Source organism: Alnus glutinosa, chromosome 10, assembly GCF_958979055.1.
Source record: "Alnus glutinosa chromosome 10, dhAlnGlut1.1, whole genome shotgun sequence".
Taxonomy (NCBI): Eukaryota; Viridiplantae; Streptophyta; class Magnoliopsida; order Fagales; family Betulaceae; genus Alnus; species Alnus glutinosa.
The window spans coordinates 10,070,759-10,077,332 of NC_084895.1; positions in this window are offsets into that span (position 1 = coordinate 10,070,759).

Here is a 6,574-nt window from a genome sequence, read left to right on the forward strand (position 1 = left end):
TTTAAGGTTAGGATTTTAGTTTTTAGTGTTAGGGTTTCTGTTTTTAGAAAGTGTAGGTTTTTTTTTTCTTAGGGTTTAGGGTTTAGGGTTCGTTATGGTTTAAGGTTAGGGTTTGGTTTTAGAAATTGTAGGATTTTTTTTATTTATTTTTTTTTTTTTAAGGATATAGGATTGGGGTTTAGGGTTTAGGGTTTTACTTTCTTAGGGTTTAAGGTTTAAGTTTATGATTTTTGTTTTTAGTGTTAGGAAAAAAATTTTAACAAAGTGTAGGATATTTTTGTTTAAGGGTTTAGGGTTTAAGGTTAAGAATTTTGTTTCAGTGTTAGGGTTTCTTAATTTAGAAAGTGTAGGGTAATTATTTTTTTAGGGTATAGGGTTTAAGGTTTAAGGTTCGGAATTTTGTTTTTAGTGTTAGAGTTTCTTTTTTTAGAAAGTGTAGGATATTTTTGTTTAAGGGTTTAGGGTTTAGGGTTTAGGGTTTAAGGTTAGGAATTTTGTTTTAGTGTTAGGGTTTCTTTTTTTAGAAAGTGTATGATATTTTGTTTTTTTAGGGTATAGGGTTTAAGGTTTAAGGTTAGGAATTTTGTTTTTAGTGTTAGGGTTTCTTTTTTTAGAAAGTGTACGATATTTTTGGGGTTTAGGGTTTAGGGTTTAAGGTTAGGACTTTTGTTTTTAGGGTTTAGGGTTAGGGTTTTTAGGGTTTGAAAGTGTAGGAATTTTTTATTTTTTAGGGTTTAGGATTTAAGGTTTGGGGTTTAGGGTAAGGGTTTTTTTTTAAGAACGTGTACGATTCAGAGTTTATTTAAGGGTTTATTATTGTGTTGGTTTTATGGTTATGATTTTAGGATATAAAGTTTTGGGATACAGTTTTTGTTTTGTTTTAAGAGTTGAATGTTCTTTATTTAAAAAACAAAAACAAATACGGGTTTAGGGTGTTTCTTCTTTTTATAAAAATGGTTTATTGTTCCGTGTTTAGGGTTAGGGTGTTAGGGGATATTTTTTAAAAAAATGGTTTAGGGTTAGGGTTAGGGTTTTTGTTTTGTTATAGGGTTTGGGCACGTGTACTGAGTACACGTGTCCAATCCGGGACGTGTATTTAAATACACGTCCCGAAATGTATTTGCATGCATAAAAAAAAAAAAAATATATATATATATATATATATATATATATATGTATGTATGTATTTATATAATTTAACCACATAAAAAAAAAAAAAATATAAACCCATGCAGCCTGAAATGTATATACCGTACATATAGCTAAATAAAAAATAAAAACTAAAACCTAACCATAAAATTAAACTCTAACCCTAAGTGCATAGACTATATATAGCTATAAACTACAATCCTAATTAATGGTACGTATTGTATATAGTCATAAACCCTAACCCTAATCCTCGTGATTTAATATATATATTTAAAAGTATACAATAATAACACATGAAAAATATATTGACATTATTATTCATAAAATGTAAAATCAATTAAATCATAACCCATAGCTTTAAGTGTATATATTATATATACCTATACAACATAAAACCCTAACCCTAAGTGTATATACTATATATAGCGATAAACCTTAACCCTAAGTATATACTATATATAGCTATAAACCCTAACCCTAAGTGTATATACTATATATAGCGATAAACCCTAACCCTAAGTATTTATACTATATATAGCTATAAATCATAAGTTTAAGTGTATATACTATATATATCGGTTTTATTTAATTTTGAACTGCTCATGATTTAATATATATATATATTTAAAAGTGTACAATAATGAAACGTGAAAAATATATTGACATTATTATTCATTAAACGTAAAATCAATTAAATTATAATTCATAGCCCTAAGTGTATATATTATATATACCTATAAACCCTAAAACCCAAACCGTAAGTGTATATACTATATATATCGATAAACCATAATCCTAAGTATATATACTATATATAGGTATAAACCCTAGCCCTAAGTGTATATACTATATATAGCTATAAACCCTAACCCTAAGGGTATGTACTATATATAGCCATAAACCCTAAATGTATATATGTACTATATGAGGGACTAAACTATAAGTATTTAATTCATTATGTAGCGCAGAATTCTAAAAATAATTGCATTTACTATATATAGCCATAAATAAAAAGGTTACTGTATATAATTTCTAAACCGTTTACATGCATGCATATCTATATATATAGTATTAATTATAGGTTTTTTAACTTTGTTATGTTTAAATTTTTTTTTTTTGTTTCTAAACGTAGATGGTGTACAAAACTGAACCCTAATTTGAACTATTTGGTTTAATTAGATATATAGCACCAAATTTGGTTAATTATGTATATAGTACAATATAGTATACTATATACATATAAATAAAGAACCTAAAAAGTATAAATTTCAAATATAAAATTTACATATAGCATATACTTTTCAAACTTAATTTTATGTGTATAAGTTATGTACACCGTATTTTCAAAGATTTGTATGATTAATAAGATAATGAGTTTAATTTTTTTTTTAATTTTAAAAAATTAATACAACACTGATTTTTTTTTTTAATGTTTATTTTGGCAAAAAATACCAATTTGCCACGTGTAAAAATACACGTGTGCAAGTGGACACGCGTATGAAATACACGTGTCCAATTGGACACGTGTCTTAATACACGTGTCCATTTGGACACGAGTATAAAATACTCGTGTCAAACTGGACACGTGTCTTATTACACGTGTCCAGTTCGACACGAGTATTTTATACTCGTGTCCAAATGGACACGTGTAATAAGACACGTGTCCAGTTTGACACGAGTATTTTATACTCGTGTCCACTTGCACACGCGTATAAAATACACGTGTCCAATTGGACACGTGTATTTCATACGCGTGTCCATTTTTTACGCTTGCACAATTTGACACGTGTCACTTGTGACACGTGTCAAATTTGACGCGTGTCTACAGTAACGGGTACTGTAGACACGTGTCAAACTGCAGCGATTTTTGTAGTGCAAATATAAAAAAGGGTACAAAGGGGATATTCCAATTGTTAGAGTTTATGCCCTAAATTTCAATATATTGTTGACATATAAGTTTATTATGAATAAAGTTGTTATTTACTGATCTATTTTTTAGTATAAGACATGTTATTTTATATGTCTAATATTGTTCTATGTATATTTTGTATGTGAAATGCCATTGGGATTACATTAATTGAATATGGTCTATGGTGTGAGTAAAGAATTATCACACTAGATCTTAGTCCATAATTCTTGTAGTGTCAAACTTTAGATAGTTCGCAGTCAATAATGGAATTGAGCATTCTATTTGTGAAGACTGTTACACATCGAATCTTTGTGATTTACCTTGAGCAGGCGAAGTTAAAGGGTTTCAGGTTGATGTGTAGGTGTTATGCACTGAACGTACCTTGTGAGTTGTTTTTCCATGAAAATACAGTCAGAGGAAAAACTTATACTCCTAATATTGCTTATGATATTGATTCTAAATCCTAATAAGATTGTATACTCAGATGTGAAGTGTAGATCACTTTGATACATTTATGGGTGCAATCAAATTGATTTTCAACATATTCGGTGCATTAAGTGATCGCAATTAACATTATGAGAAAGCTTTTTTCTATAAGAAATTCAAGTCCTTTATTAAAAGCATAAGAAATTTTTCCTTTGGATTGATTTTATGGATTGGAATATTCTAAGTCTCTGGCCGGAGCATTTTGGTATGAGATACTGAAATACAAAGTACATGTGATCGTAAGTCTTTCAAGATTATGAAAATAATATATAAAATCAGGGATTCAAGGAAAAGGAGGTAGATAATTAAATGGCAGTTTCTTGGCTTTAATTCTACTACGGAAGATTTTATAGAGGAATCAAAAGGCTAAATTTTGTAAATTTAAAGGATTAATTGTTTTAATAAAAAATATAAACCAAAGTGCAATTACAATTATTTAGTTGAATCAATTATAATTAAATAGTGACTGTAAGAGTCTGAACTATTTTGGCTAACTAGTTTTTATTTTTCCTTTAGGTCCCTCACCAAGTTGATTTAATTTAACCAAATCGGGATTTTTATTTATTGAGCTAATTGTTTTTAGGGAAAAATATAAAAAAGCCCCTTGAACTAACAACTGATTTTAGAATAGCCTCCTGAATTTTCAAGTGTACTAATGTGACCCATCAAACTACCAAAGTGTGTCAAAAATATCACTTTTATTAAATATTCCTATAATACACATATTCTCTTAAAAACTTTTTAAAAAAAAAACTAAACTAAACTGAACTATTTTTAAAAAAAAAATAAAAAGGATAAATGTAAAATCAATCCATATGATTAAGGGTGGGCAAAAACCCGCCCACCCGCCTCCCCTGCCCCGCTCTGCCCCTAATACGACGGCTTTAAAGTGTTTTTAAGCGAAAGTGGGTACGGGTTGGATTTTGTCCAACCCGTGTAGGGCAGGGCGGGTTGTGGGTTGGAGTTTTAAAAAACCCCAGGGACCCGTCCCACCCCGCAAGAAAAAAAATAAAAAAAATAACCCTAATAAGTGATAACCCTAAAGCCGCACCTTCATCTTTTCATTTTTTCTAGATTCTTCATGTTAACCCAGCAGCGTCGCACGCCTCTTTCGTCTTCTAGCCTCTTCTCTTCATTTTCCTCTCATAGTCAGCCATTCTCCTCGTCTACATCTCTTCCCTGCTAGTCGTCTTCCTTGTCTGTCTCCTCTCTGGTTAGACTGGTTTGCTTCTTTCAACTTCTTTCCCTTTCACTCATTTCTTTTGTGATTTCTTTCAACTGGTTTGTGATTTCTTTGTAGATGAAGAAGAAGGGGACTTCTGATTTGCGAGTTGTTAGATTCTATTATTGTCCTTGATATATGTTATCTGATTTCTTTGTTCTGATTTGCGAGTTGTTCTGAATTCTTTGTTCTCTACAAACATATTTCTCTGTGATGGATTGGGTTCTCTGTCATTTGATGATTTGAAGAAGAAACCCCACTCTTCCCCACAAACCTGCACCCCCCGCCCCGCACGTACCCACACCACACGGTTTTCCCTTAAAATAAGCATTTCACAGGTTGAAATTACACAACCCGCAAGATTGCGGGGCGAGGCAAAAAAGGACAAAAAACCACCCTGCCCCGCCCCAGCTCGTGCCCACCCTTTCATATGCTTAGCCTACATTACAAATTGTTCATTGCGGTATAGAAAATAAATCAAATGTCTTTAACGTAGGCAAAAAATAACAAACGCACCCTTAGTCATTGCAGTCAAAAAATAACAAACGCAATTCCAAACGCACCCTTAGTCATTGCATTCAAATTCCATCAAAATACCTGACGGATTTTGTTAGTGTTAACGTCAATACCAATAAAATAATGACGTGTCACTTTTACTAAAAAAAAAATATCAATATATTAAAAATATATATTTATAAAACTAAATCACTCCCTGCAATCAAATTTCCATCATAATAATTGACAGATTCTGTTAGTGTATCACGTCAAAATCAAAAAAAAAATGATGATAGGTGTCACTATTAATAAAATTCTTGAGTTAACTTTCGAAAATAAGATTAAATTATTAAGAGCAAGTTGAAAGCACACTCTCTTAGTTATCATCAGTTATTGATGAGAAGATCTGAAGATTCATCACACATTCTTCGTCGATAAGCAAGGAGCTTAATCTTTCCCATATAGGCAAGGAGTGACCGTTTATTTTTAAATACGTTTAAGTGAGTGTTTTTAATTTGCAGTTTATTTTTAAAATAGAATTATTCTTCACCTATTCTTCATAAAGTTCGTTCCTGAATTTGAAAATTTTATTTTCTGCTGCGCAATCTTGTTTTTACAAACTAATTCCTAACACCAATTATGTTTACTAAGCATCATCCAATATTTGTTGATAATTTTGTAGTCTTAAAGTCAAAGTAAACTGTCATCCATTTTAAAGAGAGAGAAAACTCTGTGTGATTTTGAAAGTCTATATCACTTGGTGATTTACACTGCAGCATGCACCTCAAATTCCTCAATATATACAAGAGTTACTTGTGACTTTTACATGGTCATTCCACAGATTGTGGAATCGTGAATAACAAGAATGGTTGTCTTTCCTTGTGTGATGTATTGACTTAATTTCCTTGCAGACGTCCATGCCTTTCCTGGTTGTAGTAATTCTCGCATCTTGCCTTCTCTTCATGGTCGCACTTTAGGCAATCTCCTCTTGCTTGATATTTCCTGGTTGAGCTCTCCTCATGATCCGGCACCTTGGTTTCTTGGAGTAATGTTTTTTTGCATAACTTTTGTATAATTTTTATACAACTTTAACAACTTTTTTTTATATAATCAATTATTGAATTTGTTTTCCTACATGTGGGCCCTAATTAAATATTCAATGGTTGGTCTTAAAAAAAGTTGTTAGACTTGTATAAAAATTGTACGGTAAACATTACTCGGTCTCTTGAGTGACAGTTGTCGTCTTGTGATTTTGGGAAGATGGTGTCGTGATATCTAGAGGAGACTGAATATCTTCAGTTGCCTTAATACAT